General features: G+C 31.8%; 2 protein-coding genes across 10 annotated transcripts in view; one reads left to right on the top strand and one right to left on the bottom strand.

Annotated features, from left to right (window-relative positions):
* LOC105839105 overlaps positions 1-22,986 on the top strand; it is a 142,515-nt gene that overhangs the window by 5,564 nt on the left and 113,965 nt on the right. The window lies entirely within an intron of this gene.
* LOC114253746 overlaps positions 1-22,986 on the bottom strand; it is a 240,819-nt gene that overhangs the window by 203,055 nt on the left and 14,778 nt on the right. The window lies entirely within an intron of this gene.

Raw genomic sequence — 22,986 nt, 5'->3', positions numbered from 1 at the left:
GTGCTGGAAAAAATTACAGCGCGCGGTTGCTGCTATAAAACAATTTAATCGTAGCTATTTTTACGCGTACTTTCATCGAGTTATAGAAAAACGAATAGAATTTAGATCCGCATAAAACGCAAATAACATTCTTGAGACGGCTCTGTTTTTATTTATCGTTCTATGGCTCGTCTGCTTCACTTGAAAGTGTTGAACTATATCGTTACGCAATACGTTGAATCTACCGGATGAGAAGTTTTTTACTTGATACAGATCCGGTATGAACTTAAGATGGTACGTAGGGTTAATCCGCCTTAAAGCGAAATAGCGGGGCGAGAAGTAGAAGTTTAATTAAGTCAGATTACAGGGACCGAAATGAATAAAGTTTCATCAAAGAGGATCACGAAAGACACTTCGCCGGGGGAAAGATTCGTCTTGACTAAAGTAAGATCGAATGTTACGGCAATGAATAAATAAAATACCAGACTACTTTTATACATGTATATGATAACCAATTATGGGTCCCAATTATAGGTCAGCATAATTAAATGTTAATGCTATTATGCATCTATTGAGAATATTATTTCAAAAAATGGTTTAAAAAGTATGTAGAAAGCTTATTAAAAACGTTACTAATGATAACTTCCCGCTTTTTCCAAAAATATTAGCAATGATTGAAAAGTTGATTTTATATTACAATAATTACAAGAAATTAAAAAATAAATTTACAATTTTACTAATACATGTATATAATATTTTATTATATAGAAAAATTTTTTATTACTTAGTTCATTAATTTATAATTAACTCCTCCATTTCGGTGTCGTGTCTAAATTCTGCTATTACTACTTATTATGCCAACTTTAAATCCCAACGTCTCAGACGTTTAATTTTCGTTACGGTGCGAAATCAATTATCACAAAATATGAAACAGTATTATAAAAACTGCTATGCCGTCTTATAAAAGACACTTTTTAGTTTATCTTTATATTTGCAAAATTTTATTTTTAAATTTTGTTAAGAAATATTATCCATTAGTAGAGTGATATGTCAGTATTGGTGATCTTTCTATGAAACGCTGTACTACTTTTTCAATTAAACACACGTTTGTGAGAACAATTTAACCGAATGTCGCACATTCAAATATCGATGGCGTTTCCCTTTTTGTAATTACATCCCATGTTTTCACATACAAAACTTCAGTGTAATTTCGATGGATGTGACAATACATTCGGTCTATATGTTAAAAAATTCCGTCCAATTTTACGAATCGGTTCGTACAGTCGCTCATGCACGTACGGCATTTTTTCTCGCGGTAGATCGATAACATCGGGTAAATACCGATAGAAAGCCCTTCTCGTTGATCACGTAGTGCGTCAGGTACTACCAGTTGCATCGTTAATTCACAGAGATACGCTCGACGAACGTACCGCAATTTCCTGGCGCAGTTACAGATAGTGATCGACTTTATCCAATTTACAGATTTTCTTGCCACTTAGTAAAACCCAATCAACAATATAGTTGCATAATATTCGCCTGATTCGTCTCAAAGCAATCAAACGCTCTGTGACGTCGATCGAAAGTGGCCGCTACATGATCAGTAATTGAATTCAAATACGGGCATGTATCGAAATTGTAATGCGGAATGCATCAGTCACGAATATGAATGAAATTCATTGATGACGGAAATTGCAAATGTACAAAAGAAATATTTAATTTCAAGAAATTAAAATGGTTCATTAATATAAAATTATAAATTAAAATTTTGTATTCCTGTTTCTGTTTTATTAAATACTTAAAAATGTTTTAATTTTAAGTAGTGTTTAAATTTAAAACGTTTGAAATCGAAATCTTTAACAACATTTATATTAATACGAGACAATAATTGGGCAGGTGTCTACGCATATATGTAAAGAAATTTCATGTCCTTGTTAAGGTACTTTTCACAATAATTTCTTTACAATTTCTTTTAGCGTAAAGAAAACATTAGTAAAAGTTAATAGAAAAGGGTAAAATTTTCAACAAAAAAAAAACAAAAAAACATGTGTGCAAGATCGCATTTGATTTCGGTGTTCTTTCAGTAGTTTCAGATTTATTGGATTGTTTGCAGGAGCACAACGGGAACATTGATGAGCTCTTTGTTGATCACGTTGGGTATCGTTGGCGCGAGATACAAACTGCATCACTGATTCGCGGCTAACATTCAATTGCGGCTTACAACGCCACTCTTGCAATTTCAATCGAGCGATTAACATTGCGCGCGTCTGGTACAGTAAATAAACGTAGTTTCATATACGTTTCATAATCTAACGACGCGCAAATAATAAACAACGTATCGAGAAAAGTTATTGTTTTTTTCGTTGCAGTGATTTCTGATAAAAGATCAACAAACGACGTGCTATATGTTCGATTGTCCATTAACGTGATTGGCGTGCATAGCAACGCATCGGATCGTAGATTGTACTCTGCATTGCGTATTGCCACTGGCAATGTTACAACGTGATTCTCGTCAAGCCATATAAACGTTTGTCAATCACATTTATATTAATTTCGAGAAATTTTCAATAAATTTCGTAACCTTGCACTGTTTCGTGTCAAGGGTACAATTATTTTTAATTAACTATACATATAATATATAGTATTTACTTGATTGAACAACTGTGAACAACTTTGTTTCCTCCATTTATTAATTATTCAACAAATATCGTGATTGGAATTGAATGCCGAAATTACTTGAGCGTATTTTTTTGTATAATTTTTAAGCGTATTGTTATTGTATAAATAACAATGTTGTATTTTGAGTTAACAAATATAGAAAACAATATATGAAGAAAATAATGATGCAGAGATGTGTAAAGAAGATATTAGAATTGTCTAAAAGTTTTAAGAGATTAAATTCTAGAAAAGTCAGTCTACAAAGCACCAGAATTTCTGGTCAGTGACACGTTCATTGTAAATATTTGTAATCGCAAACTCTTCTCTTGTGGCTCCATGTAAACACATTACGCATGGTTTTGTTGGTTCTACTATTTCCATTTGGAAAAGAAAGTACAACATGAAGTACCTCAGGTAGAAACTGTAAAACTGAATTCACGTAAAGGGAAAAGCGTTCAATTTACATTTCCAAACAACAAAAGAGATGCTTGATACATCTATCATCGTATTCAAATGTTTCTTTCGTCTCTTGCGTGTCCTCTTCCACGAAAACAGGCAAAATCCTCTGTGAATGTATTTTTTTAGTTGCTTAACAAAATGTTTTTCTATCTAAATTTTTTAATTCCTGAAAAATTCAATGTTTTGAAAATAATGTATTTCCAACATCATCGATCTCAATTTTTATGAAAAATAAGATATCTCTTATTTTTTATGTAAAACATCGATCTAATTTTTAATGTCTGACTTCAAAGTGAAAATTATATGCAATTTACCAAACGTCAGATATTAAAAATTAGATCGAAAGTTTTATGTAACAAATAACAAAATACGCTGAAATGGCATAAAGAATAAAACTCTATTGTTAATAGCAAAATTGTTATAATTAGTGACAGGCATAAAATAATCAAATAATGTAAATATTTTCATTAAAATATCAAATACAAATCGATATTTTAATAGCTTTATATATGCATGAATAAATATAGTAGTATAAATATATAATAGCATATCTCATTGTATATTTCATGATTTTAAGTAAAAAAAAAGATCGTTTACAATTTATATTTTATACAATAACTTTATTAATAATACCAATATTTTATCTCGCGCGATTATATTCAAATAGAGAGTGAATAATTTTTTATACTTGTAAGAAAGTAATTAAAAATAAACCCAAACATGAATCCCATCGTAGAGAAGGTACCGAAAAATAATGTGTGTGCAGAAGGTTAATAATTATTTAAACTATGCCATTCCATTTGTAATGTGATACAATTGAAAAATTATCGACGAGAAATGTTATGTTGAAAAGGAAACGCGAGTCACTAATTAAAAGAAAACTTTCAGAAATTACATTTCTAGCCGTAAATAATCGGATTGAAAGAAATATAGCAGAAATTAATGATTTTACTTTTAATAACGGTGAACGGATCTGTAAAATAACAAGAAAACCGATATTAATTAAAAGTTAAGTCGCGTAGTAAACTAGAATTCCCAACAGTGAAAAGTACTCTTCCTTAAATTCATTTCCCTGCGAGAATAAAATTTCACAGAGAATTATAAAATTATAGTGTATAAGCTATCGTGTGAGAATGTCATGTTTTCATTTAGCTCACGAAACTTCTTGAATATTATAGTACCTCATATTTGATCTCCACAATGTTATCCATGATATGAGTAAATGTATCGTGGGTGATGTATGAGTAATGTGGATAATATAGAAATTTGAATTGTTGCAAAAAATCCGCGATTAAGATCAGGAATAATTAGAAGATACTTTTTTTAACCTTTGATCCGCTTACTTTCGCGATTTAAAAAGACTCTTTAATTTATTGCCTCTTGATTTACTCGGTAATTTCGAAAAGTTGCCTAAAAAATTTTTTACATTTTGTTACACACTTAGGGCCATCACACACGAAATGGCATAATCTGCATATGCATAAGTGCATAGCACAAGAGCTACAATAAGCATCTTATGTATATCAATATGGCGACTTTATTCTGGGAACTGATTGGTTCAACGGTCTTATGATATGCTTATGCAGTTTATGTCATTTTGTGTGATAGTCCTTACCATTTTTTATTGCATACTCTGTTATGTCGTATGTTATGAAGAAATTGTAATCGCTCCTTAATTCGCATTGCACGAATTTTTGACACTACACTCACACCGATAATCATACCTTATTTTAGTCACATCTGATATTATCTTAGATCTCTTCCGGTCGTTAACGTTTTCATACACTTATAATTTTATTTTACACAATTTTTCTTTTCCAAATGATTAATATCTAAAAATTATGCAATTAATTAATGTAAAAGAAAAGAACTGTATGCTTTGTTTTGTACTTTGTTTTATACTTAAATAATTTATTCAAACAGAAATTATTTAATGCTGCTGACTAATTTACCCACAGTGATCAGTTTGTTATCTCACGACACCAATTGCAATCCAATTAGGTTTATATTTAATTAGTTGCCATAAACTACTATCGTTCATTAAGCAAATAACAGTTTTAATCGATTTAACGTAATTTATAATATCTCGGTAAAGGAACATACAAATTTCTTCACGGGCAAAAATTACGTTTTACCCCCTACCGCGCTTCCAAGAAGTTCCTAATTAACCACGAGACGCTGTCAATATTCGTCGATGAGGCAGTGTCTTCGCGACATTATAATAGATGACTAAAGTTTCGAACGCGGATATCTCCATGCGCGCGTGACAAGAATCGAGTGCGAGTTATAAGACGAGTAATCCGATCGAACATCGACTGTGTTTGCATGATTGTAGATGCCACATAAATATATCCGATGTGAATCCCATTTAAATGCACTGCCGCATTCGCGAGAGGTTCTCAGATGCACTATCAGATCAATTTGTAAGTTTCGAAGGGACGTTTCGTGCTTTGCATTGCGGACCAGAGATTTGTAGCAAAGTAGACGTGTAACTAATCGGGATCCATCCAGAGAAAAGAAGACTTAGTATTGGAGCATAGTATTGAAAGACCTCAAGTGCTGAGGCTTCAAATTGATTTCGAAATTACAATTTAAGATACTCTACTGAACTCTACTGAACGTTTTAGTCAAATTTCAAAAAGCGTTGAATACTATCATTTTTAATTAACTAATTAAAACTTATTATGATAACAAAGCCTTGCTCTCTACAATTCAAGATTCCCTGAAAGGGAATATTTTCAGAACACACGCGATCCAACAATTTCCACCTTTTGCATATACCATAATTTCCTCAAAGAAAACGAGTCTTTTCTGCAACGTCGGCAGCAGATAAAATCCGCACGATTAATAGGCACCCGCCGTCTTTTTGTTCCGCGTGTGGGTTATCATTCCGGTGTTCGAATTGTTCCGGCCGAGCTCGATGGTCCGAATTCTGGCACGCCGACAGATCGTCGGTGATATATAAGTTATTCGTGATCGCTCGTGGCCCGGAATGTCCCACGATGGTACCCGTTTTCACCCTGCGCAAATAGCGGAATAATAACCAGCGATGACGAAGAAAGTTACTGGCTTAGTACGGAAAAAATGTACGTGCGAGAATAGTAGGGAGAAAAGGGAGAATTTTTATACATCGAGATAGACGTTAAATGAAAGGGTGCTTCTCCGGAAGATTTTACGACCACGGCGATGTATTCGTTGGCGTGAATATAAATTGGGGTAATTGAGACATGAATGTCGACAATGACGAAGCGCTACATTCGCGTTTATTAGTGAAATTGTGGACGCTCTACTTGCAAAGAAAGGCGGTTCATCCTTTAACGTAATTCTAGGATAAAATAAAATAACGAGACCCAAGGAACATAAAGGCTTCTCTATTTAAAAAATTACAATGTGCAAGATATATATCATAAACACAAGCCACTAAAAGTTTATAAAAAAGAGAGATAATAGAGTATTGCAGAGAAAAGAGAATACAATTTGAGATAATACATATTAATGAAAGTTGCAATTTGTGAAATTTAATTATTATACATAATTGATGTATTTAATTTAAAGAGAAAACAATCAATTTATATACATATAATATGTACATATATTCATGTATCCTTTCTTAAATAATTAAATTTTTATTAATTGTTATAAATATACTTTCATATATATTTCTAAATTTCGCAGAAGCCTACTGTTTCACCACCAGAATTTAATAATTTACTTAGCAGATAGTTGCATGCACGGAACAAATATAATAATTTACCACATATTACTCACATATTACATAAAAAAGAACAATATATATATTTTACATTGTAACAGAATATTTTATCTTCTCTATCTCGTCATTCTATCTACTTTTAAAGGGAGAATTTAAAATAATTTTACATGGAGTTAAAACATTACCAACGATTCTTAAGCTTTATTTTAATATTTAATTTTAGAAGAAATAAGAAACAAAAACAACCGAAAATTAATTATAGTTTAAAATTAATTACAAGAAAATGTGAAAAAATTAACAGATGCTGTTAGGTTAGGTTGTACAAAGTTGCATACAACAATTCTATAATGATTAACGATCTACTTTCAAATTTAATTGGAAACAACTTGACAATTTAATAAATACATATATTATTCCATTATATGGTTTCATTATTAATTCTTTCGTAAAAATTAAATCAATAAGATAGTGATTTAAATATTTCGCAGATTTTGCATTGAGTTCATATTTGTATCATTGTAAGGAGGAATAACGCACGTGATCTGAACACATGTGCACATGTTGCTCAAATAAATGATCGTAGCAGGTGTGTGGTTTTTTGAAGACAAAGAGAAGAACGCAAAAGCATATGAAAGGATACGGAAAAAGTGACGGAGAAGAAACGCCTGAGAGCCGCAAAATACTTGAACAAACATCAGTGAAAAGGAAAAAGATTTTAAACTGCATAAACCTTACTTTAGTAAAATTACAGTGAAACCAACGGTGAAAAATAATATTAGAAAAATATAGATATAAAAAGTCAAAATTTGTGGACGTTTCATAGCATTGCAAAAATTATGGAACTTCTCAAACCTTTTGTATTAGTTTATAGGTAATCGTAATTTTTTGCAAAAGAAATAAACAGAAACTTGAAATACTATAAAGCTATAAAACTATACATTTCAGTTTCTAATGTTTTAATGTTTTAAATATAAATATCATTTTGAAAATTAAAACATTTTTAAGAATTTAAAGAATAGAGACAGAAATAAAAACTTTTTAATATCTTAAAATTAAACACTTTCTTTTTTAATGTAGTATAACTACTAAGATCAATAAAAAAATTGAAAAATTATAGTTTACGGCAAACTTTTTGTTACGTTTAAATATTATCTAACGCTGTTCTTTGTCATAGTAATGAAAGTAAATTAATAACAATTCACTGGTTTCATGCAATAAAGGAAGACTATAATGAAATATGTGAAATCATGTGAACGTATTGATTGCCAAATAAATCATTGAATTGGCGCCTTTATACATATGTATTACATTTCATACACTATTCTGCACGCCAAGTTAAATTAATATCCAAACAGTATTATCAACAGAAATTGAAATATCGATGAATATAAATAAAACGGCGTATTAAATTCGTCAAAAGTATTTTACATCCGACTACAGTGTAGTATTTACAGAATATTTAATATCACAAGATGTTTATTCGCTAGGGTCTTTCAGCATGCACATTTTGTATAAATTAAGAATATTTTTTATATATCTATATTCTACAAATATATAAACGTTTTCATTACTTTAATTCCTATTTACTCAACAATTTCATAAAAAAATAAAAATAAAAATAAAAATCCAAAGAAAATATTCTTCCAAAAGTCTCAACGTATGCCAAAAAAGTTAGATTTTTTTATATATTAAGACAGCTAATAAACATATATCTTTTACATCGCAAAAAATCAATTACTCCAAATGGATTACAATAGGAAGAACATAGCGTTGTAAAACGCGATGCGGTGATGCCATTTCCGGCGGCGTTGCAATTCGCTTCGCGCCGGAAACTTCCGGTCACAATGCTGGATTCGAAAATGCTCCACGGCAACTTCTGTTCTCGCTTTATTGTTATTACACACGAGCGCGCTTCCAACGAGGCGTGCCACGAAAATGTATGTATATATACTAGATACGAAAGGGTATAGTTTCTTCCCTCAAAGAAAATACTGTGCAAGAAGTTTCAAGCTTGTGCTTTCAAGTTTGTATGTACGATTCGTTGCATAGTTTGTTGCACGTACTGCTGTTAGATTTAAGATATATACACTCATAACCTATTCTCTATAATTCTCACGGTATGTGAATTCTCAAGGAAAATAAAAATACGACTTAGAACAGTTAAACAATGTAAAATTTGCGGATAAAGTCTAATTTTTTCTGAAAATTAATTATTAACTTCTAAGTCTTAAAACAAAATTTCTCAACTTATAAATATTAAATTTTATTAATTTATTTCTCCTTTTTTGTTATCAATATTTCAAATAACAGTAACTAAAATGCAAATCGTTATTTGAAGAAGACGTAATAAATTTTTTTCATCAGTTGTAGCTTTCAATTAACAATTTAAAATTCGAGAGAATCTGTGATTACATTTTCCTTCATTTCCTAACAAGTTTTTAGTACAAAAGTGTAAACGAACAGCCATGTAGGGAATTCCCTAGTTTGCAACTACGCGGTAATCTCAGCAATGTTTGTCATGCCGCTGCTAGAAATTACTTGACCACCTTTGTTGTGGTTCTCTTTGCAACGCAAGCTTTCTCTTCTACAAGCACCTTGTCAGAAGATGAAGAGAAAACTATAGAAAGAGAGAGAGAGAGAGAGAACAGAGGAGAAACTAACTGGGGATAGATAAGAAGAGGTACAATAATTATTGCACACACATTCACTATTGTAATTTTACCATGTAATAGTGGATTTTAACATTGATTCTTAATTAGACCAGTATTCATTGAATCTTACTTCAAGATCTTATTCTATCTAGGTAATCCTATGATAGTATTTAATCTTTCCATTCCCATGCTAATTTCTCAGATGTAATTCCCAGGTGGGGCGAAGAATCTTCCGTAAAATAGCATAATTTATGCGCGTTGTTAGAAATTATAATAAGATATAGTAATTAAATATACAATATATAATAAATATGTACATTAATACAATATCTTTTTTTTTACTTATACCAATATAAAATCTTTAAAAAATAATTATAATAATGAAATAATTATTATAACTCTTGTACTAGCCATTTGTGGAACAAACTAACTGCACGTCCTATTTAAAAATCAAAGGGTCGGTCTTACATATAAAATCGACTATAAATAGGCTTTGCTGACAAAAGCAAAGTCATAGAATCCACGAGCAGATATTGAGGACAATAATTGTACAGCGGAAATAGACGACGCAGGGTGACATGACACGATGTGATATGACAAACGAGAACTGGCTGGTTTATTTCAATGTAGAAGGCAAAGTGTGGACATTAGTCGTCAAAGAGAGTTTCCGACTGAATTTTCCATAATCGAATCTGTCATAAATATTCTTTTTCATCCAATTATATATATATATATATATATAATAATTATTTCATATATATATATATATATATATATATATATATATATATATATATATATAATGGAAAAATTATATGTATTGTATTATAATATATATTATGTGTAAAGTATTCAAAGATATGATAAATTTATAATAATAATTATATGTTACTATATACATGAGTAAGATTAATGCTAATAGTGCCTATGTCGCTAGAAATTGCCTCAGCATTGTTGCTTACAACTTACTGTATCGTTGGAATAGTAGTAGTTTTACGCCAGACACGAAGAGACACGAGATATTAATATCTTACACACATTCTCTTACACACTCGACTCTCCCTGAATCTTATCCTTCTTTATATACTCCTCTTCTACGTATAGCTCAATATTGTGTAATGAGTGTAATTAATCTAATTAATTCCCAGTCATTAAAATCAAATCAAAAAGATATGAAAAAAGTCAATAAATCATATTATAGTTAAATCAATCTTCTTGAAATCATTTCAAGTATAGTTGTTTTATTAGGATCGTAATTTTACTTTATTCACGAAGAATTGATCTCTATTTTTTACCATTTGTTCGTTCGATTTTATTTGGTTCGCGGCATACATGGCAAAAACAATATAGTCGGCAGCAAAACAGGGCAGCAAAATTTTAATTATAGCAGAGAGAGAAGGAAATTGATATCTATTATGATTAAACCTATACTTATCGATTAAACTATTATGATTGAAACTTATATTTATCGATTAAATTTCTTTAATCTATTCCGTTACTTAACTACATAGATTTTTTATCTATAGAAATCTGCTCTACAAATCCGGATAACTATTGCCTCGCACAAAATTTAATTACATTTACAATACAACGAATGAATTGCACACGCGTGCACGAGCGCACTCGGTGCGTCCGTATTTCAATCTTGGATGGCGCGCCGACGAAACCACGCCGAAGGTTGGCGTATTCATTTTGTTAATAAACCGCGGCGCGCGCGCTTGCTCGCACGGATATATATACGTACGGGATTGACCTAATTCTCATTAAATTCCTGGCAGTCGTCACGACGCCCGTTGCTTGCCCGTGCGCCCGTTATACGCGGCATTCGTTCCATACACATCTCGCGTAAGATACGAGAAACAAAAAAAGTCCATCAGTTCAGGAAACTAATCATTCTGCTGCGTTCGAAATATGCTACGTCAGTTGGAGAGATAGTACTTTAATTCTTATTTTTATCAAATGGCGAAGCAATATGCGCACGCATTTTTCCACGGCGAACATATTACCTATAGAATCGCGCGTCTGTACATGAATTTTGCTGCCTTGTTGATTTGGGCTTCATTGTTTTTTTATCGTGTGTAGCCGTCAGATTCAACAAAATTGGACGAGCAGATAAAAAAATAGAAATTTATCCTCTCCATATATAAGCACTTTTTCTAGCTTTTGAATTGCAGAAATATTTTTTATGCCGCCTCTGCTGTTTTTCGACTCATAAACCAGATAAAATAGTATTGTTGTTAAATTAATAATGGAATGCAATTTGTGTGAGCGCGCGAGATAATGCACATTCTTGTTTATAAATAATTTTCAAATTACAAAATATTTGCCGTTCTTGCATTAACGGACTTTTAAACAAAAATATCGCACGTGTTCAAATAACTTTATCAATCGTACGCTCTCTACGAAATCAATTGGATAATACATATTTCACAACACATAGAATATCGGTAAATAGCTAAAAAGGGGTTTAACAAATAATTAATCACTCTGATTCTAATTGAAATATGATTGCGTTAAACGAACGTTATCATTAAGTATTTGCTTCAATTTGATTTGAAGCAAATGCTACATGACTATTTAATGAATCATTCATACATATCTACAAAATCGTATAACTGTCAATTATACCAGATTTTCGTGATAGAGTGCTGATACATAAATAATATTAATTAGAGAATCTATATCCTTCTAATTTGATGCGGCTATATCACTTCTATTCATGATATTATCAATTTACGCCCGAAGAAACACTAATTACAGCATATCATTAGCACGGAAAACAAAAGTTTACTATTAACAATGGAAACAAGCAAAGGCGGACAATGTAAATAAATTTGCAGCATACGGTCATTGCTCACGTCCATGACTATTAATAAATTGCTGTGATATACATATAGATATATCTATGTATCGCAAACGCGGTTTAATTTCATTATACGCTGTGGCCTGCTATATGTTTACTTTAAACTCACGTTGCATCTCGAATATGAAATACTCGTGTGTAATCACGTAACTCAAATTGGTCCCCGTATTCCACACCTGTATGCATGTATTAAAACATTCCGAAATCAGAAGTTTCAATTCAGATGGTTGTGCAGAATATATATCCTACATATTTGTTATTTCGATATAAAGGATAATGCATAATACATAAATATAGCAGTTATAAGATCCCCTGATAAATCGAAAACTAACGTATTTTTCAATATAATGTAACATTTTCGTTTAAAAAAAGTTGTGAGATAATAAGTTTCTGTTTTGAAAACATATTTAAAAAGTGTTGTTAAACTTCAAACATTTCTCTTAAAACATTTTTCAAGGCGGGCAATTTTAAGATATTAAAATATTTTATTTATTTCTCCAGTTCCAATATTAAAAAATGTTTCAGATTTAAATAGTGTTTAGATTAAAAATATTAAAATGTTTATAGCTGTTAAATATTTCAGTTCTCAGCTTTTTCTAGTGTTTTAAATCTAAACGTCACTTAAAATTAAAACATTTTTAAGTATTTATAAAATAATGACAGAATTTTTCTTATCTTTAATTTCTTTTTTCACAATGCTCAGAATTTTTAGAATTAAAAAAGTAAAGCAAATTAAACCAAAAGTTAATTTACATGATAAAAATTTACATCATATATATTATGGAGATATAAAACTCTATAGAGTAGCAAAAAAATGTCTTTTATTAATTCAAAATAAATTCCATATTAACATTTACTGAATAACTTGTCAAGAAAATGCTCACTATTCAACGTCCTGTGTATGACGTAAATTACTCGGCGAAAACTACGCTTCGAGAACTACATGTCGCGACGATGTTGACATTTAATCACTCCTGACTTCGGCACTGGCACTTCGAGGCCGCTTAACCTTTGTACTCTTCTCTGCATCAATGGCAAAACCAAAGAGTAATATGTACGTCAAGCTTTTTAAACACAACAATAATGGCAATAATTAATCAAACACAATGTAAATCTTTGTTTCCTAACAATACTTTTACCTTACGTTTTATTCTTGTCTCCTACACATGCTTTCTCTTAAATATTTCAAAATATTGCCGTAAAATTTCTACTGATATTTATTATTTCCACCAATATTATATAAAAAATAACTTATATACATAAAATATATGAGAAATATATGAGAATTGGGAAATTAATTTTATATATAAATAAAATACGAAAATATTTAAATTCTTTGAAACTTCTAAAATTATACGTTCTGATCTTTTTCGAAAACTACTAATAATCCGTCGTTAAACTCGTTGCGTAATTACGGAAGAACATGTGCGAGAACTTTACAGCACATAGGGATTCCTTAATATACACCGCATTAACCTCTTTCCGTAACTACAGCAAATCCAAATTTGCACGAGGTTGCCTTGTACCCTTGTTCTCTTGGAAAATTATTCTGTGCGTTTCGAATCGAGTACAATTTTACTCATGAAAGTTTCTTATTCGTAGAACATATTCCTACGTCAAGAACTACTCATTAGCGCGATTAATGAAGAATCAAATACAAAAAACTGTTAACTATAATAATTTTGGTTCTTTTAAACAAACTTAGAACAATTAATGACTAACGTTAAAGTCATTTTTATAGAGAGTTACTAATTTACTAATTTAATAATTTCAAAGATTACAAATTAAAATAATGATACTTCTAATAGCTATTTCTCTTACAGTAAAAAAACAAATTAATTAACAAAAAAAATTATAAAATAGGCTGTGTCACGTTTATTGTGGCTTAAAGAAGAAGGGGAAAAGGGCAAATGTTACTATAATGTTTTATAAGGGATAAAGGAGAATTTACGGTATTCAACCGGAAGTCTCGAGAAAAGTCGGAGAATGAAGAAGCGTCGAGAATAATAGAAACCACTAGACGTGGCAACTAAGGACAAGAACGGAAGGTCGAAGCGGAACGGAAAGAATGAATGACTGAATCTCCCATCTCTTTGAGGTCAACCTCAGATACCAAATCCGCGAGATGAAAAACAAGAAAGCGACGCGAAGATACAATAGACGCAGAAATATAAAAAAATATCGATATCATAAAAAGTAGACGTAATATGCAACTTTCTTTTATAGAAATATATACTCGAATAAGTCATTAAAAGACATTTTATAAAAAAAATATGTATAAATAAAAAAAATGCTTGACTATTTATTGTAATTTTTAATTTATGATTTCTGCTTAACTTACTATGTATTTTTTTTTTATTAAACCAATTTTATATATAAAATATATACACAATCGAGATTTTATCTCATTCGATATATTCGAAATATATTATGAGATATATTTTCAAGATCCTAATTATCAATACGTATTAAACACTGTGTCGTTGTTGTGTCGTTTTATAATATGTCATTTACTAGTTTACAACACGTTTATACAGGGTGTCCCAAAACATGTGGGTCAACGCTCGTAAAAAGGTAGAAGATCAAAATGAACCATAAAAATCCAATATTGTCTTGGGTTAGGTCCACCAATAATCGTGATATTAACGTATGGAACCTGCAAATAATCTAATTAATTCCTATCGTAATTGTGAACGGTAAATTAATTAAGCTTATCACACATTCACGATAGATTATTTCTTCTGTGTTATAGCTCGAGCGGATCGAGCTCTTCCCTCGGCGCACTCTCGTTCGCATAATTTGAAAAATTAATACCTCAATTATTAGTGGACTTAACCCATGATCTAACCCAAGACAATATTGGACCTTTATGTTCATCTCGATCCCTTCTACTCTTTTACGAGCGTTGACCCACATGTTTTGGGACTACCTGTATAATAAAATAATATTATGTATGACATGTAACACTTATTAATACGCACGACATAACTAAAATGAACAATTATAAGGACACCGTACATCATTTCAAATATAATTCCAAATTTGGAAATTTTATCAACATCATAATTGTTGTAGTCGTTTCAATATGTTTCAATATAATATGAAATTGCTCAACATATAATATAATGACATATTATCATACTAATCCATATTTCAGTTCAATCAAATGCACAATATTGTATTGATCAGATTCTACAATCAACTATCATCTGCATTCGTGATCATGCTATTCAAGTCACTAACTGTATTGTTACCGAAACACATTGTGAACCTCTTCCTATATATTGATTACAATTTCACAACCTCTTCCATTACATACATTTACGTTAATACATTTGGCTCGCTGCCGTATCGTTGGCCAGCGTTTCCTACGTCTCGCTTGACCATTTTTGGTCCGGGAAAAATAAAAGTTTTAATGCACAGCCACTAGAGTTGCTTGTTATATTTTCAGTTCTAATTTCGTTAGCTTTACTCTCCGCCAGATTGTTGTTGACACATTTCTAACCGACAATCCATAAATTTGTAATGGATCGTTAAACTTAGAATCAATTAAAAAAAGAAACTTTAAAAACACGTCCCAATTAATTAAACTGAAAAATATGTGCGAACACAACAGAAATAATTCAATTATCCAAGGTGAAAAAATTATTTCGCGCAAAACACTTTTTTTAGAATTAATTAACAATTACGAGTCTCTGTGCGTCATTTTTGCACTATATGCAAAATTTTCTTCCTTAGAAATAGCACATATCTTTTCTCAACCGCATTGCTATTGTAGAATAGCATCATTCCATGCGAAAATACGTAAGCATGCTCATTTCGCGCCTGCGGCGGGCTATTCTCTCATAAAACCAGCGTCGCAACAAATTTCCCTTATTACAACGTATGTTGTAATGCAAAGGCGTAATAGGTGCCGCTATTATTACCGTCATTAGGTTTCATATTCTGCGTAAGCGATCGTAATTCTGATAACTTTTTTTACAACAAAATTAATTTTAACTGGTATGATTTCTATGCGTAGTCATATTTTGTTAAAACAGATACAAGCACATAAAACAATACAAAAGAATTTCATTCAAGACCGGAACAGATTATTTTGATGTTCTAAATTTAAACTTAAATTTAGCATACAAATAAATAAGAAACGTACACGGAAAAGAAAGATTATATTTATTATATGGTCGTTATAATCAAAATAAAGATTTTAAATTGTATCATAAAGTAATCACCATAACCATCGACTAGGAAGTTTATTATTATCAATACTATAGTAATACTTACTGTAAAAATGATATTTCTGACTATAATTATTTTACTACTGCAATTATAGTCGCAAATATCTTTTTTTTTCCTCAGTGTACACCCGTTTATCTCAAATTTACAACTTCATTAATCTAGAAAAATTGCATCAAGCCTTTTAATGAGATATACTTCCTTAGCAATTAAGTTTATAAATATTTCAAATAAAAAACAAGATCGCTTTATTAAATATAAAATATATCGTCTAGAGGTAACATCAAAAATTGAGACAAAAAATACGTTCAGATACGTGCTCCGAAATCCCCTACGAATGATATCGCGTACGTGCATAGGATGAGGGATTACGCTCGTTTAGACGTCGCACGACATACGTCGTGAAATCTTATTAGCCGCAAAACGTTGCGAGGTGCAGTGAGGCACTCTTCCTCGGAGCAACGCCTCAAAAGCAAAGCGGACAATAAAGCTGCCATGGGAAAGCGTGATGTAGGTATCCCGCAGTATTGCGTTTCGCTCCGGGAGATCTTACACCGTACGTGCTTTGTCAGATTTTCGAACGAGATAGAAAATCGCGATCTCCGAGATCGTATTCCTGGGAAGGGAAGAGAGATAAAAACCGCGACTCTAGTATCTTCCTGCACCAATGTGAGCGTTATTTTTATTGAAATTTCTTTGATAAAGTATATGTAATTTAAAAGATTCTGGCTGGTTATTAAAAAACTTCCCCGAACACAAAAGTGCCATTTATCACGCACAGAAAAAGCGTTTTTGTAATTTTAGTATTAACTTAGATTTTTAAAAAATGCAATCTGAGAGGATCACACTTTCAATCAGAAACGCACGCTTTGAAGTCGTAGTTTTGAATCCTGGTACGATACAGAATGTGCCAACAGCTATTTTCGCGTTAGCTCTTTTTACTGCAATGTGTTCCATGAACTACAACACAGTGTAGATATTTCCTGTTCCAATTTTATTCAACGAACGTTTTGGCAAGCCTTTCATTTCTTTGCAAAGATTTTTGTTTTGCTCGTACACCAATTCGCGAACGGCTGTACATTCCGAACGGAAAACGCAAAACATTTCTACTAAAACCTCGTTCAGTACAGCAGGTCCGGCTAGTAGGCGACAAATATAAGTTTGTTCTCCATCTTAAAGCGGATACGTCGAGATCCCACCCCGAGATGAAACGCCAGGAACAATCGTGACCGACGTGATCCATCGCACGGCGCGTTCGGAGTTTCAAAGAGCAACTTAGCAAAGTCTCAACTAAGTTTTGTGATATCGTAAACTTGGGGAAAATTTCGGAAGCCATCGCGATATAATTAAAAAAGCATATCTCTTAATTTTGATTTATGCAAAACGAAAGTTTATATTACGACAAAAATCTTTTGATACTATTACATTTGATGATATTATTAAGTTAATTGCATCCTTCCATTACAAACATTTATCTCCTGTGAATTTGTGAGTAAAAGTAGAGTATATAAATCAAGTTATGCGCGCGAAGGTAAACTCAAATATCAATCGCGATGATTTAATTGAAATATAAACGTTTATAATGAAAATAATTGCCAATCTTGAGAAGCGATAATAAATTATCAATCTGGTTTTTTATATATAAGTAAAGTTGGCTAAAACTTAACCGACGAATAAATCTATTCTATATATAAATGATCCTTTCCATTATTCACGACACTAAACCACCGAAACGAATTAACAACAACTGCGGGAATGAACATCCCCCGAAAAAACCGAGCAAAGCGAATTTGGTGCTACCCATGGGAACGTAACCCGAAATAATGCCCACGGGGGAATGCTGGAGCCTTATTTACTCACGAAAATAAAAACAGTGGCGAGTACAGCGATGTAATTCAGGTGGTCCGCGGCAACGAACACTATCATAAAAGTTCAGAACACGTGTACATATTTATTAATATATATAGAGATATATGTAATATATATGTATAAAGTGACTATAGGAGCTTAATTGCCGTAGGTTACCAAGCGTAATTATGCGATATTACAATAAAATTATTACATCGGCGAAACTAGAGATAAACATATATATCTTACTTTTCGTTTTTAATTTATGTATAGTATTTAGTGTCCAATTCATAAGAGTTCATATAGTTAAAAATTTTTACATTTAATTCCATACATATTAATAAATTATTTGTCAAGTATAAAATTAAAATATTCAGATCGAAAGTCAATGTGAAAGTATCTGCAGGTAACAATATCTTCCATTTACTATCAACGATCATAGCATCACTGCACTCAAGTACTTAACTTCGCAAAGTCTATTATCCCGATAATTGAGAATTGAAATTTAATTATGTCATCACCTATACATAGTTCCAAATAGCATCAAAATCAATCAATTTAATGCAAATTAGCCGATAAAAAACTTAATTCGGCTTAGTCCAAATCAATGAAATTACCGAGAATACGGTATTTACAACTTAATACCAAATTGAAGACATATCAAATATTATTGCCACATATTTCTACTAAAATTATATCAAAAAATTAAAGCAAGTTTGTGAAATTCACCAATAAAAATACTTGTTTTCTGAAAGATGAAGACAATTGAACATCTTACAGCTGCTGTTTCTGCTAAGAAACGATATTTTTGCGAGATGAAAGCCGCAAGTCGAGATAATAACCGTGTCAGCTAGCTTAGAAAGCATTTCTCGCTGCTTATCCTTTTTTCGCCTCTTTCACTTACGATTTAAATCTCCTCTGCCACCGTCGCGCCACCGCTATTATTACGGAGAGCGAGAGATATATATCGCGTCGAGCATACAAGAAGTAACAAACAACGATATAATTCTCGTGGTTGGCGGAATACACCCGAGACTTTTTAACATTCAATATCTTATAGAGCAAAAATCATGAAAAAGGGTAATGCGATTTATTTGGCCACGCAATAGTCGCAGTAAATGCAGATGTACAAATGTGATACGATACTGCATTTCCGATTAAAGCCATCGAAACCTTAATTAAAACATGTCACGTATAAATGGGTAATCACTCGTATTATATCACGAATACATGTAGATAAAATATTCACGCACTCGGTGCATTTTGTGGTCTATTTCGTTCCATTTATAATTTCTCGTTGATCAAATTTTATCTCACGCCAGCCTTTAATTACACGCAACGAGTCAAATTAATTACAATGAACCCATAGGCTGGCGCATCCAATATTCGTTGAACATTGAGTTCATATTTTTTAAATTTATTACACGACTTGTTAATTTACATGATAATAAAGATTTCGTTTTTTTTTTTTTTTAATAAGTTTTACAAAATTTTAAATTATTAAGATTTTCTTTTGGATACACGTAATGCTAAATTCTCGACGTATTTTTTAATATTATCGTAGATTAAAATTTTAACGATGTAAATTATCTGACGAGAGTGTAATCAATGTATTTTCCGACTAAACCGCTGTCCTGCAGCTAGGCAAGACTTCTTCCCGTTTTCATGCGCAAAGCGAGCGCGGCGCGCCGCTTTTTACGGACATTTCATCGTTTTACCACATCACGAGAATTCAAGCTGCTGGCGTTTCCCTAGGAACGCCATACGCGGACGCCGTCTATTAAATTTTTCCACGTTTCGCTTCGTTCTCTCCTCCGGAGAATTCCGCGTCGCATCGCGGCAAGCGCTTTACTCTCTCGGATCTCTCTGCGATAATTGAATTTCAGCGGCCGATTTAGCGAGAAAGTGTGTGGTCATCGCGCGAACAAGGGAAAATAATACTGCCGATATGCCGCTCGCGGGCCGCACTGCTAATTACCGGAACCCAGCGCGAATTATTAACGGGCCGTTCACGCGGCACTCATTACCACCGATATCGATTCGGCCGCGAATTTTATTTGTCCCTTTGGCTCTCGCGCATGACGTAAATAGAATGCGTGCGCGATCGCATTGCGAATGCCGGCCGTAATATTCGACATGCCGTCTATAACATACGTCCGGTGATGAGTAGCGCGTAAACGGCATAAATGCATGCATACCGGTATATCATTTACGGTTTAATTATCCTCACCGATGCCGGAAATTAAACCGTATTGTACTTGAGATAGATCTAATGTCATTCTCGTCGCAGCTAACGCACTGAGGTATAAACTATAAAGAGGTATAAATTATGAAGTCACCAATTAATTTGTCTCAATCAAAAAGTTACTCTATTTGCCTTGTCAAAAACTTGAGATTTGTTCAAAATATGAAACAAAGTTGTTTATAACTTTGCTCTTTAAATGTTGATATCGTCACAACGTTATTCATTGCGTCGGTTTTAATTATTTTATAATTTGAATTTATCGATAATGACTTCCATGCATGTGTATATGTGATTTTTTGAATTTTAGACTTTCCTTTTTTTGTTAATATATTTTTATTGATTCCTTATAATTCATTTATAATTTATGTACCATCGATTAATGAAGACTTAGTCAAGTCAAAATGTAATTCCGTATTTTTTTAATAATACATTAAATATGCATTTTTGTTAATTTGACACTTAGAATTGCTCATTTTATTATTCTTCTATTTAAAATAAGGAAATTGATTTGTCCAATGTCCAACTTAATCAAAAAAGTTGATTTATATTTTTTTTATCTTAGCAGCACCATTTAGTTTGAAAAGCGGAAAAAAGCTCGCATTAGTACCAGGTGTGCCACAAACGCAGAATAATTAAACAGGTGCGTGCTAATGCAAACGTGATTCCTGGAGCGAGCTACGCGACGGTTTAACGTCTTAGGGGAGAATAAGCGAAGTTTCGTTACCGGTTTCTGTCGGAATAATACCTTGCCTCACGGCAGTAATTAACAAACAACTATAGCAACACCGTAAGCGCAATCTGGGTAACCTGAACGGAATGCGAATCATCGTTACCGGAATCTGCTTAGTTCTTAATTATTTGACCGTTGAGCTAGCCCTCTATCTTCCAAAATTAAAAAAACCGCACAATTATGAACTATTTATGAGCTTTTAAACTATTCAATAATATGGTTTTAGATTTTTTAGCTCATTCCTTTGATCAAATAAACCCTTTGATGTAACTCAAGAAAAAAATATTAGAAAAAGTACACAGAAAAAAAATGTAATATAGCCAATAACATATGTGATTGCGGGCTGCCAACTACATAAAATACTCAATACAATAATATTTGCTATTAATGCAAGTACAATGTTGATACTACAATAGCATATATTATTGTATTGAGTATATCTGTAATATGGCAACCCGTAATAACATATCTTATTGAATATATTACTTTTTTTTCAGTGTAATAATACATTATATTGCAAATGTAGCAAAATTTCAAAAATATCTTAAAATACATGCATTTCTGAGCCACAATTCCTTTACAATAAAACTACTCCATGTCTCTCCAGCACAAGAGAGAATTATACTTAAAATAAAGTATTAATTATTTTGTAACTAAATATTAAAAATTAAAATTTTTCGATTTATAAGTTAACTCCAATTCTCCCCCTACAAAAAAGTTAAATTCTTACTTAGAGTGACGAGGGTAAAATTTTTAATTTGTAGTATACAAAAGCTCATAATTGTGCGTTGTTTTTTATTTTTGCAAGATGGAAAGTCAGTCCGACAGGGGTGTACATTTTCCCCCCTTCATGTCATAGAAACATGCAAAAAATTTTTTTATCAATTTCCCTTGATTTGGATGCGAAAGATGTTCGTAGATTCTTTGAAGTCTCCAGAAGACTGCGAGCGAGCGAAGAATTGTTAATAAGTCTTAGAATTGTCGAAGAAAATCCTATTATTACTTTTTCTTCTGCTAGCGACCTTACTGGCGCTTTTAGTAGCGTGCAAGAAGGAAATTACTCTCAAAGTTACAAGTTGTGTTCTGGATTCATTAACTGTTATTGATTAACATTAGCTTTCCAGCTTAATTTAGTTATCGATATCTAGAATTAGATCAATCGTATGCTATTCACGTTATAATTGTAACATAAATAAAAAATTATTTATGTCTATTCTGACTATATGTAATACAAAATAATTTAGTAAATACAATTTATCTTATTTTCTTTATCTTTTTCTTTAGTCTCTTTTTTTATCTTTTCTAAATCTTAGAATTGGAAAAAGATAAAAAGTAAGTTAAACCAAAATTAAAATTAATTTACATTAGATTAGAAATAAATATTAATAAGACAAAGTTAATACGGTAAAATATCAAACAAAGAAAAGAATTATAGAATTACACATATCTACGCTGCTATAAATTTAATTTGCATGATTGTTATTAAAACGTTTGTATGTCTCTCATCAACAAAGGACTTTATCGTCCGTCAAGTTAACGAGATAAAATCAATTGTCTCCCAAAAATCGTGATAAAATCATTTCAATTAGCGAAATAAATTTTACTCGGTAG

The sequence above is a fragment of the Monomorium pharaonis genome, chromosome 5 (genome assembly GCF_013373865.1).
Source record: "Monomorium pharaonis isolate MP-MQ-018 chromosome 5, ASM1337386v2, whole genome shotgun sequence".
NCBI lineage: Eukaryota > Metazoa > Arthropoda > Insecta > Hymenoptera > Formicidae > Monomorium > Monomorium pharaonis.
The sequence above is the reverse complement of the archived record's forward strand: the minus strand, read 5'-3'. Positions and strand labels throughout refer to the sequence as shown.